Source organism: Ammospiza caudacuta, chromosome 10 (genome assembly GCF_027887145.1).
Source record: "Ammospiza caudacuta isolate bAmmCau1 chromosome 10, bAmmCau1.pri, whole genome shotgun sequence".
In the NCBI taxonomy this organism is placed as follows: Eukaryota; Metazoa; Chordata; class Aves; order Passeriformes; family Passerellidae; genus Ammospiza; species Ammospiza caudacuta.
In genome coordinates this window covers 13,936,103-13,949,601 of record NC_080602.1, presented here as the reverse complement: position 1 = coordinate 13,949,601, position 13,499 = coordinate 13,936,103, and the positions used below count along the sequence as shown (strand labels likewise).

Here is a 13,499-nt window from a genome sequence, read left to right as displayed (position 1 = left end):
TTTTCTTCTGTATTTCCACTGGAAGCTGTTAGGCTGGTTTCAGGGAAATTCACAAAATGCTTAGAGCATTGCTAAGATAGAAGTTTTTCTCATCAGTTTTTCAACTGAAAACTCATTTATGATTGTAAGCATTAAATTAATCATAACATTTAATCATGACATTTCTCCTTTCATGGCTTCAGGGATGATAGACAGAATAAACAGCATTTCAGGCAGAATGCTTCATCTTAGATCCTGCCATAACTAAGACTTGCTTTATTGCATTGGGCAAAATAGTAACCAGACATGTTCTATAAATTACAAACCACAAAATCAGGATAAAACTTCCTTTTTTCCAGAAGTACTCCCATAATTTCTGTGATGCTCACAAAGTACTGTGACAAGAGCCAAATGAGTGCCCAGGCAGATGGAGTGTCCTGCTCCCTAACATTGATCAGAATCATATCCAATAAGATATCACTGTGATTAAAGCAGATTTATGCTCAAACAGCACTCAGATAGACAAAGCACAACAAAACTGGCATCTGGGTCTTCCTGCTTCTTAAAAGCAAGATTTCCTGACAAGGAGCACTGCACACAATCTCCATCCTCATGCAGCAGACACAGCATCAATTCTATCTGCAGCTGTTCCAGGCAAGAAAAGCAAACCCCATAGCTTGGATATTACTGCAAGTATAATCTGACTTCATTTTAAACTGGATTTTATCCAGTATTCCTGCAATAACCCCAAGGAGACTTGATCCACTGATGACTTCTAAACTGATTTTCACAGAACAGATCCAACATACTTCAAATATCTTCTTTAATTTCCCAGTGACTAATGTACGTTGTTTCCATCAACATAATGTTTTAATCTAGTAAAGAAAGCCAAAGCTTTTAATTCAGAAAGGTCACCTTCTTCCTGTATATGCTGCATCTTCTCTGTGTTCCCAGCTCCCACCCCAAATGAAAACAGAACTCGAGGCACAGAAGGGCTAAATGTGTCAACCCAGCCAACCAAAAGAACTTTCCATCTGGCCAAATGCAGATTTATGCAGCAAAAGCTGCTGTCCCCAGACAATAAGACCTTTGACATTTTTAAGTTAAACTTTTCAACTTAGCTATTACCACTTGAAAAACTTTAATTTTTTTTTTTAAATGAGGATGCTGCAAACAGGCTGAGAAATCACTGAAAACAATTTTCTAGATAGCTCTCACTGATTTTAACAGGAGCTACTCAAATGTCATTGTGGCATACATTGCATGTATGCTAAAATGCATACATGAAAACAAATGTGTCGGTTTGGACCTACTCAGATTCATCCACACTTGCAGTATTTAAATATTGCTTTGCTGAATAGTAGCTAATGACCCTGTACAGTACCTGAAAAAATTCTACATTTTTTCATGGTTCCTTTTGCTCATGCTTTCCCTGTACTCTGGAACAGGAACCCTATCCCTATGCATATCCCCTTGCACTGCCAAGACACTTCATTGAGCCACCACCCTCCACAAAGAAATCCCTCGGTTCTGCTCCTCAGACCTGATCTAAACCTTCTTGCTTCCTATACAGGATGAAAAGGAGGCCATGGCTCAGCACAGCTGCCTCCTCCTCTGTGCAACAGGAAAGGCAGAGACAGAGCACGGGCCTCTCACCCCACCCCATTCCCCAAGGTGAGCAGCAGTAGCCAAAGGAACTCTGTAATTCCAGTGTCTGCCAGTCAGGACACTAAATAAATAAATAAATAAACAAACACGGCAGAATGATCTTACTGAACACTCTCCAAATTTTAGTAGAGCAACAATCTCTTAATACTGTTTGAACACAAACCAGAGATTGAGTGTTCTGCAATAAAATCTCTGTCAGTGACGCTAAGAAAAATATTAAATTTCAGCAATATGCTGACTTTTTAAAAACAGACATCTGTTTGTATTTAGGTTCTTCATGTGACTATTCAACAACAAGGAAAGGATGAGAGCATTCCTTCCTCCAAAACTGGTAGGTGACTATCAAGCTGATTGAGAAATTAGCATTGCAGAAAATCAAATCCAGCAAATCAATCATGTAGTCCTTGTTCAGGGGAGAGACACATACTCAAATCAAAAGGAAAAACCTGAACTTCAGGTGATTGAAATCTGAGGTAAGGATTGCTGGATTTGGCACAGATCTGCAAGAGATCCCAGACTGTTCTCAAAGCCTCTCCATCCTCATCTTCACACACCTGCCTGGTCTTGGGGCTTCACCAAGGAGACCATGTCCCATTGCAGTTTTGAAGTACAGAAAACCAGAACCTTGTTAGGACTGACAAAGCTTCATTTCACAGACTTCCATGGGACTGACAGGAAATTTGAACCCCAAGGATGAAAGCACTGGAGTCTGTCCTGCTCTGCTCCACTGCAGCCCAAGGAGCAGCATCAGCTGAGGGACACGGTGACATCAAAGCAGCATCCCTGGTGCTGAGCTACAGCCAAACAGAGCCAGAGCAGCTGGGCAGCACTCCCACAGCACTGTCCTCTGCAGCCTATTCCACTGTTTGAAACTCCCACCAGCCCACCCTCAGTGACCTCACACCAAGGACAGCCAGAGCTCTCCAGCAGGATCTCTGCACTCCAGCCACAATCACCACACTCCTGTTGCCCAGTCATTGCCAACATCTGGACATCCAGAGCTGGCAAAGAAAACTGGAAAGCCTCAACCCTGGGGTGCTGGGATGTCACTGTTCTAACCCAGGTCAGCAGGTGACCATTTTTTTGTTCTACTGGAAAATGTCAAAGCAGCATTGGATGTCCCCAGGAGCAGGCAGGGCCAGTTTCCCAGCACAGCCCCAGCTCACACACAGAGCTGTGACAAGGACAGCCTGAAGCAGGAAATGAGGCAGAGATGTGGAGGGACACAGAGCACTAGGTCTGCCTGGGAATAAATGCAGTGTAAACACTGCCTGCTATTCCCATTAAAAAATGGGTATTGGCCTCTGTATAGCTACTGACCGCATTTCTCACACTTATTTTTGTGGAGATAAATACAGGACAGTAAATTTTCATCATAATCTATTATGTATTAGAATTGTATATTTTCACAATTATCAATATAACAATTATTGGGGAAAAAAAACTAAATTAACACAGAAAATTTGGTCTGAGTTACTCAAATAAACTACTTCTGGAAACAACTATGATTTTAATCCATTTGAAAGTTCAGGAAATTGAGAAAACCACAATGAGATACAATTTTTTTTTGCTGTGTTATGCAAGTATCTGAAGATTTGAAGTGTTTGAACAAAGAAACCGTTTCCACAGTTTCAAAGCAAGATATATAAATAAATTAGCTCACAGTTCATAATCAACTCTATATATTAAATATATATCAGAGAATAAAAGGAAATTATGATGATACAAAATAGGTGCTTTTGCTATAATTTTTCGTTCATTACTTTCCTACATCACCATTTCAACAAGCTATACATAATCAAACTCCACAGAAATCTGTTCATACAATATGCCTCTTTAAACCATATTTTCTTACAGAAGTGAAAAGTCACATACCATTGTCTTCCTTGGTTACACCTGTGCTAGGAGTGCACATTTCCAGTAACCTGGGTAATGCCCACTCATAACATGCTGTTAAAGCAGAGCTAGAATCCACTGTCCTGCCACTTAGGTAATATCATCTTCAAAAACACTTCAATAATCCTATTTTCTGGGATTTATGTTAATGATCAGCCAGATTTTGCTGCTGGCTGGCAGATGCTGTACAAAGTTAGCACATACACCCACACAAATGAACTACCAGCTCTCCCAGTCTGTGTTCTGTACAGGACCACAGCATCATGCAATTTTCTTTCTCAAAGATGAACAAATCTGAGCGTAAAAAATAATCTTCCACCATCATATGAAAAAAGGTAGAATGACAAAATTCCCACTGACTACCATGAAGTCAGTAGTAGGACCAACTGTGCTGGTTTTTTGCAACCCATAACTCCTATTATTTCATTTATTGAAGTTCAGAAAGTCTGCACATCAAAAAAATATTTCCAGTCAGTCATTCAGCCAGCAAGCCTGTGAATATTTTTTGAGACATTTGACAATAAGGGTGAGTCCCAGTTTGGGAGTTCTGGTTTTTAATGGTAGCCTGCAGACCTCACATCTAGTTCCTGAGAGCAGACAGCATAAAATCCTGAAGTGCCACTGATTTGTTTGCTGCTTCATTCTTAGACTTTGATTTTGGAATTGTATTTATGCATACATATTACTAGAATGTTAACAGTGCCTCATTTATTTGGAATATTTACCCGACTAAAGTGAAGTACAGAGAGAGGCAATGAGAAACATCTGAGTGGCACTTGGTTTTGTTGTTGAGATGCTGGAAGGCTCAGCTTTTTGCTTTTTTCTTTTTGGTAGATTACTGGAGAAATTGCAGAGAAGTGACCACAAGTGTCTGAGCTTGCCTTTTGCCTATTTCCATTTGCTGAGGCTCACAGAGATCAAGCTGACTGTCCAAGGTCACCCAGAAACAAATGGCCCAATAAGGATGACAGCTCCCACTCCAATTTCCTGCTCCTGCAGTTCTTTATGCTGAATCACATGGCAAAGTTAAATCTTCTTCCCCAAAATCTTGCTCAATTTCTCCCCATTCTTCTGTTTTACATCACTTCGTTGCTCTTCCAGAGCTTGCAAACAATATTTGACTCAGTGACCTTTTTTCTTCTATTGTATTTCTCAATAAGAATTACTGCATAATTAAACCACATTTTTGAGTATTTATTTTGTTTCTTTTCTTTAATAGCTGTCCCTTTGCAACAGCCTTTGAAATTCTGTGAATGAACCACTTTTCTCTACCAGTCCATTTCTTTTGAAAAAACACAAATTTTTCCTGCACTGAATTTATTTTGTTTCTGTATTTGTGACTAGTGTAATCTGGACTTCATGATCTTAAGGATCTTTTTCAACCTAAATTATTCTGTGATTGTAGAAGACTTGGCTAGGATTAGCACCAGACTTCTACACCAAAAAGAACAGAGGCTCTAAACTGAGCTGAAAATTTACCTGCCCTTGGAAAGACATTTACATTGAAAGACTTCAAGGGACAAGATCAGCGTCCCACAAAATGCTTACTGCTCACAACTCACATTCTCAGACTCTGAGCCCATCATCACTCATATGTAGGTCACTGTTCCACAGAAGTTTCCACTCCTCTGTATGAACTGACTCCTTCACAGAAGGGTGCACATGGACCCGTGCAGGACCCCCACACCAAACTAAAGGCAGCAGAGAGCAAACCTTGCAGACAGACAACAACTTACCATAAACATACAACAGTCTTAGAAATAAATTAATCCTGATCTGGCCTGTATACATGGGTAATCTAGCAATTCAGAAAGCACTTCCAGCTCACTCAAAATGCTTCCAAATTCAGAATAAGTGAGGCAACTCTTGGAAGAAGCAGCAAGGAGCAACTCAAATCTTTCTATGAGGTAAACTCATCATTTCAACTGGTGATTTACTACAAGTATTAAAGGCAAGCTATTAAAATCTCCACTCTCTGGATCTAAAACAAGATCATGTTCAGCAGATATTCCACATGCTCAAGAACTTAAACTTGTATAACCATCTATATATTATCAGAATTCCTGATAATTGTAACCATATCAACACGAAGTGAAGGGTTACAAAGATCCAACAGGACAGCACATACATACAGCACTACCTTTTTCTTTTTTACATTCTTGGGAAACAAAAAATACCACTCTCTCCATCCTTCAAGACACTGATAGTTCATATTTCCCTTACATCCAAATGAATGGACAAGACTTTCCTTGTCTTAAGAACCAGAGACAAAGGGAATAATTATATGTATGTTGGAGATCCTTAGTGGTGCTTCACAGAGCTACTTGGAGAAATCACAGGTGCAAGGTTGACTACACTGCTGAGCTCCCACTTTCCCAAGGCTTCCCAGCCTGAAGACACAGTAAGGGATAAACCATCGTTAAATACAAAGCTAGGTGCAGTTCATACAGAACCTACACCCAGTATCCTCCCACAAAGACCAGCTCAGGCCCTCAGAGGGATGCAGGACATTTCCCTCTCCCTAAAGCCCCTCTGGTTTATTTCCACAGGGATGCAATCCAGGTGTCTGCTAAACTGCACTGCAGCACTGGCATGGTGAGCTGACCATGTGCCTCCCTCTGCTTTCACCAGTCAGCCTCCTAAAGTCAAGGCAACTTTTTGCAAAGCAAATCTTTGAGATACATCCATGTTCTGCATGCAAGGTGTCTGTGAAAAGAATGATCAGCTTCCTTGGCTCCCTTGTCCCCCCATGCCTGGCTCCTCTTTTCTTCTGCAGGGCCTTACCAAAAGCTGACCTACCAGCCCAGCTGTGCAGCTGCAAGGTCCAGGAACACATTTAATTCCCTTTTCCCCATGAATTTCAAGGTATAAGAAAGCACAGCCCTACAAGCCTACATCTGTGGGCAGTAGCACATTCTGCCCTCCTAAGGAAAAAGGCAGACAGATCAATTATCAAGACATGACTGGGAGGGAGCCAAATTATTCCTACCTAAGGAGGAGTGAACCTACAGGGAGCCTCTTGATTCCTTTGGTAGACCACAGAGCAAGTCTCATGTCCAAGTAATAAATTAAGCTCTGCAGAAGAGGGGTTGCTTCAGACTCTGGGCGTGGTGTCAACTCCTCCTGGGTTAGGGAGAAGGGCCAACAGCCTCTGCTGGTCTCAGAAACCAGAAGTGCTAAATACTTTGATTTAAAAACACTAATAATGAAACATATAAACCTTTTGAAGCAAAAGCTCCAGGTCTTACTTGCTGACACAACACACTTTCTTCCAAATGCTTGAAAGAGTTACCAATACTTTTTGGAATTAACCAACTTATTTAAAAACAATAAATAAAAATCCTAATTTTATAACTTCTAATGATAAGTTCCCTATGCCTTCACATACATGGAAATAATTAAATTATGTGGCACATCACTGCTTTCATTAATACACAGATTTTGTTAAACAGCAGGTATTACACGTTTTTTGGATGTATAAACTAAAGAGCAGATTGTCACTCTTAATACTAAGAGAAAATTATAAACTCCAGTCTATAAAATGCTAATGAAATAATCAACTTGACATGGAAAATACTCAGCATTCCAGTGACAAGGCAGGAGTTCTCTATAAAATGCCATATTCACTTTGAAAAAGGTCTAACCTGAAATCTGCTAAAAACAATCTCAAGAGTCTTCTTTTTTCTGTAGTGTTATTTTCCTGCAAATGACATCTTAGCCAGTACAGATCACAGGGAGCTGAGGTCCCTCAGTAGCAGCAGAGCTGGGATGTCACCAGGCTGAGGTGGCCGCGCCACTCCCCGGTGCAGCGGCAGAGCTGCAGTGCCAGCAGGGCAGAGCGCTCAGCCCGCTCCCCGAGCCCTCTCAGGCAGCATAATCACAATATTTCATGTCAACAATGTGACTCTGTCAGACTCTCACAGAGCAAGGAATTCCCACTAGAAGTGTGGGCAGAGAGACCTTCCCTGTCCTGCTGAAGCCACATGAACTCAGACCTGTGTCTGTCTGCCACTCGCACATCCCCCGTGTTTGATTTATTAACACATTGCGGCACCTGCCACAGCTCTGGACAGCACATTACCACATGCAAGATTATTTTGTCGTTAGTACTATTACATCTTTATTTACAATTAAACAGCTGCTTTAATTTCTGAGCTAGGATAAGGGTTTACTCCAGGGCATTTGTAATGACCAATTTCATTCTAGACAAAGGCAAATGATGCTTTTAGATGTGAAACACTACCCAAATACTGCTGTGCCAAACAAGCTAAAAGGTCTCTGGAGAAAGAACAATGATAATTGTTATCTTGCTATTCTCCATCATGAGAATTAAGCTTTCTCACATTTGGTGCTTTGTCTTGATGAGTTTAAGCTCCAACAGCATGACAACAGGCACAAGTCCAATCTGAGCAGTAAAGGATTTTGTTACTGTGCTTTGATTTTTTACTTTTTAAAAGGCTGATCCTGATGCTATTTCATTCATTATTATGAGTTTTACACTTTGATGGAAGCAGTTGGATCCTAAGTGAGTTTACACAGGAAACAGAAGACCCTTTTATGACTGAAAAATATGTATAACAATATATACATTGTAAAAATGTGTAATATCTAGCAAATACTATTGGGTTGTAGGGGGCCTAGAAGGAGAGATCAGCCCTTTCCAGCTGACTGTAAGGGTAACAAAGTGTTTCTGCTTCCTTTGCTTTCCAGCAAATAGAGGGTGTTTTCAAGTTTTTTGGGACATACTGTCAGAGGTTTCCGTACCTGTATGATTGGCTGGGGACGGCCTCAGCTTTGCACAGGGGAAAGAGGAAATCTTGTGCTGAGCTCAGCAGCCTTCTCAGCCCCCACCTGCAGGGGGGCTCCTAATGGAACCTGCCCTGGTTAAAAGCTCAGCCTTTAAGTTAGGGGAGATTCTAACTCACTCAGGTCCTTATTACTGAAAGACTTTTCCCCCCCTGTGTCTGACACCTGACTGCTCCTGCATTAACCTTTTGGACAGAAGAAAGTTTTAGGAGTAGCCCTTAACAAAGATGAATGAAAGCTTTGCTACTGGATTCAAGGCTCTATGAAACTATCTCAGTTTCAGATTTTGGAAGAAGGACAAATCTTATTTTACACTAATTAAATAGATTAGCACATTGGACCACATCTAAAACCTACAGCTGTCATATTTAAATGACTCCAGTAAGCATTACAAGCTCACATTCTGGCTTTTGGTTTTGAACATCCACGACCATTCCATCTAAAATTACAGTGGGTGCTAAAAAGCCACACAAATCTACTATAAATCTAAAGGAAAATTTTCCTGATGTCCCTGAGACTGGAAACACCAACTTTCACATATGCTGCCTCTGGGAACCGCACAATTAAATCCATTGACCTCGCAAAGTTCTCTCTTTAAAACACACTGAGGCTTTCAATGGGCAGTGTAGAGCCCCCCTGGACCTCTAAATGGGCAACAGCTTTAAAATATGCATTTGCCCAATGGAATTATTAAGGTATATTGTGGTAATACGTATTTGCTACTCAGGCATGCACTTCTAAAAAGTTTCTAATGAAAATATCTTTAATAAGTAATTTTGTTGTTAGGGTACAGGAGCCACTTCTCAAGCACTCAGGTACATCAGCTTTGTTTGCAAAGTATCAGCCTTAAGAGTTTTTCCATGTGTCTTGTTCAAAATAAGCTGTGGTTTTGATTCTAGAGTATGCAACAAATCTGTTATTACATAGGTCTGTTATTTTGGAACCCAGCTGGACAGGGTCTCAAAGATCTGCTGAAGGTGACCCCAAGTGAACTGGGGAATTCATCCAGACAATCTCCAGAGATCCCTTTGTTCTGTGACTTACAACTGCAGCTCATGTTTTCTCTCAGATTTCCCCTAATGAGCAGGAAAAGCTTACCTTTGCATCCAAAAACCACCACCTTGCCCTGAGATCTTGCCAAAATCCCTCATGTATATCGTACTTCAGCATAAATACACATAACAATTACATTTTCATACCACAGGATCTCAGCAATTTGTGATCATTCCATGCAACTTACCACATAATACCAAACAACAAAACAGTTCTACTTCCATTTTTAGTTTAAGTGCTTCCAATCAGGCAATAAAATTAATTCTAAATTTTCTGAAACCACACGAGACTGGCTGATGGAACTTCACCCACAGTTCATCCAGACAGTAAGTCAGAACCATCTCTGCTGGGTACCATGTATGTTCTAACTCCTATGGGTTTTATCACCAATGCTTTTCTGTACCAAAACCAGCCAGCACTGCTTTCCCAGCTGTTTGGACTTCATCTTAAACATCATAATATTTCGTATTTTTCTTTAAATGACAGACAAAAATAGAACAACCTCTAGGTCCATTTTTTAAAGACTTTTTGATTTTCATGTGTACAATGTTTTTGAAAAGTAACTCCGTTAAGGGACACAATCAAGTAAGTGAACAAAAACACCTCTCCAAAATACAATCTCTGAGGCTTCACCATTTCAGGGCAGTGTTCATGTTTTTCAAGGCTTTAGTTTGACTATTATAAGACAATTAACTACATGGTAGAAGGCAGTGTAAAAGAAGCCTGAAGAAAAAAATTGTTCCTGGAAAAAGGAAAGAAACCCAGTTTTTGTTCTGACAAGAAATTCTCTCCTTTCCTGTGCTGTAGTACACAGCAGGATCTACAGGACGTGCATGGACACATACCCTAAATACCTGGCATGCCTTCCCCACCCTCCCAGCAGGAAGGCAGCCCTCCAGCTCATGAGCTCATGCACAGCCCCGCAGCTCTAATTCCTAACGCACTCTGGATAAGGAGCAGAGCACAGCTCAGGATGCTGAATTTCCCTTTGCATCTGCACACCTGCACATCCAGGCTAGAGGGGCTCACACAGACACATCTCCATCCTGTTCCTAAAACTTTCTACCCAGCAGTTCACCTGAAATTATTTCCATGGATTCTTATTAATTGTATTCAATTTATATCCTACTTGATTCTGTGAAAGTTGAAGACCAAAAACCTTTGCATCCTAAGGATAAATATTCTTTATGCCACAGAAATCTTGACCAATGAAGTTAAAAGAATATTAACTTTTTTTTTTTAATTACTTCCTATGTCCCAAAATATCTTGCTGACCCTTCTGTGCCTGCTTATTTGCACCAGCCCTGGGCTGGGATGTCTAACATTTGGGAAGGTCACCCCACTGCAGAACAGCTTCCTGTGTTATGGACTGATTAAAGACACAGACTGTGTTACATGAACTGTGGCCAAAGGCCAGTAAGGTACACTAATGCAATTACTGCCTTTACTGAGGTCTCACTATGTGGGATATAAGTGCAGGGGCCTCTTGGGAGGCAGACTTCCACAGAAAAGATTACCATGAATAATCCTAGAAAAAGGTCTTTCAGGAAACAACATATTACTTATTTGTTCTCCTGCCAACTGTCTCAAAAACTGACAAGAGGCAATAGTCTCAGAAACAACGGGCCTGACTGCAATTCACAGAAAAAGAAACACAGAAGAATGAGTTCACAGCCAAACAGGAACATTATAATAAAGTATCCCTTTGATAATAGCAGGACATGCCTATAATACCCATGTTTTCACAACCATTTGAATCTTATCTCAAGAGATCCAATATCCCAGGCAGTAGAAAAATCCTTTTGAAACCTGGATTTGCTCTCAACAACACAGCCTTTTCTTCTTTGAAAACCTAACACCTGCTCTCCAATGTGTATTTGTAATTCAGGCCCCTGTCCTGGTGGTTCTGCTGTAACAGAGAGCAGAGGGATCGCCTCTGGCATGTACAACAATATCAATCTTGCTAATATGATTAGAAGCAGCTGTGAAGACAAATGTATACAGATTTTAAGCTGTCTGTGGTGTAGGTGCATGTACCAGCTGCCAACATACACAAATCCTCAGGCCATCATCTTTTCCCTGCAGTTGATGCCCGTGCTAACTGGATATAGAACATGTGCTGCTTTCACTTGGCCTTCCAAATTCAATATCCAGCACTAACTGTGACCAATGGCCAATATAAACAGGTAGTCTGATCAACAAAATTTCCACTTTCATGTGAATGCAATAAATATTTCAATAAGCAATAACTACTTATTGAAATGTCAGACCAAATTATTGCAAATTGCAATAATTTAGTGACTTATTCAATAATTTAAATGCTGCAATAAACACCTTAATATGTATTGCAGTATAGTTTCATAAATCATAAACCGACCAACATCTAGAATATATTATATGTGCTACAAAAACATGCAGCACCTCCTTCATACACAAACACTACACACGCTTGCATACACATAATTCCTCAATTAAATGGTGGGGAGGGATTTACCAGTGCATAAATAAGACTAACTGCTTAGGTTTAGACACATGGTTTTTAAATCTGTTTGTACACATTTCAGTGAACTGAAAAATATATTTCAGTTCTAACTACTGCTAACTATTTGTCCCTTTGTAAACACTCCTGTCATGAAAATGAATCTCAAATGAAAATATTTATTAGAGGCAGACTTCATCACAAATAATATCAACATGTAAGAATAAAAGTAAAAATTAATTTGTGTGAACAGTTTTGCCTGCATGCATTAGGCAGCATCCACAGAACTTGACAAGTCAAATAGCCTGATTTTGAATTTCAAAATATTTTTTAAGGCCTTGACCATACTTGTTTTATGATTTGAATTTTGCAGGTCTTCACTGTCAACCCATCACTCCTATTATTTCATTTGGAATGCAACATATATTATCCCCAAGTACTGAAGTAATTTTCATGGCAGTAGCAGCAAAAATACAGAATTACTGCTACTGTTGGATAAGGCCAGAGCTTACTTCACAGAACAGTGTGTATCAGAAACAGGGCCAAAAGCAATCCTGTATTAAAAGACCATTGCTATCCCCAAAATTTCCTGCAGAACAATGCGAAATGGGAGCTGGAGATTGAGATCTTGCCCCGGGCTGTGCAGTGAGGGCAGGCATAGCTTCACGTACAGCACCAGGATCCCATTTCCTCTGTCCCAGCCTGCAGGGCTGGTGCCAAGCATGTTTACTGATGAATTCCCCATGCTCTGCAGCAGGCTGCACATGAACAAGATTTTCAACCTAAACACAACCCATTAAAACTTCATACAGCTGAGGTTTGCTCTCCTCATAGAATGCTCTAAGAAATGTTATATTTTGCTGTAATTGTAAACGGGGTCATGGTGAAATGCACTTGGGCTGGGCTGCACAAACATGCAGGAAGCTGAGCCTGCCCAATTTACCTGTGGGAATGAGCAACACATTGCACATTAGCTCCAGGATTGCCTTTGGATTTGAAACAGGGAGGACTAAGGGATTGTCCATATAAAAGAAGGATAAATCACAGAGAACAGGGAGGGAAGAAATTCAATATACCCAGAAAAAAATAATCCTTATTGCTCTGCAGTATCAGATCTAACCTGGATCTAACCTACATGGTGCTAGAAAATCAACACTCACCCAAAAAAAAGCTTATAAACAGTCACTAGAGAAAGCCAGGTTTTTTTAAAGTCTCAGACTCAGTTAATCTTTTCATAAACAATGAAAGAAAAAACTAGACTTTCCTTCCAATTATTTTTAAGCTAAACATATATGGTATAAGTGACAGTGATGCATAAACATCTGAAAATACTGTAACTACCCAATAAAAGATTAAGAATGTTCACTAAAGCTGATATGGGTTTTGGATTAAGATCAAAATAAAACCCTCAAAACGAAGCCCAGAACCTAATTAAAAGAAAAAGCAAACACTTGACAGCAAGACTGAAATAATTGAAAACCCTCTCAAGGAGAATTAAGACCTTTTAAACTCAGAATACCAAGTTCTAAACACATAATGAAACTAAAGCTAGACAAATTAGGCTAATCAGCATGTCTTTTTTTACTCTTTTCCCTACTATGTTCTGTATGTTGATTGA

General features: G+C 40.1%; 1 protein-coding gene across 1 annotated transcript in view; it reads right to left on the bottom strand.

Annotated features, from left to right (window-relative positions):
- The window catches only part of THSD4 (thrombospondin type 1 domain containing 4), a 230,693-nt gene that overhangs the window by 143,085 nt on the left and 74,109 nt on the right, over positions 1–13,499 (bottom strand). The window lies entirely within an intron of this gene.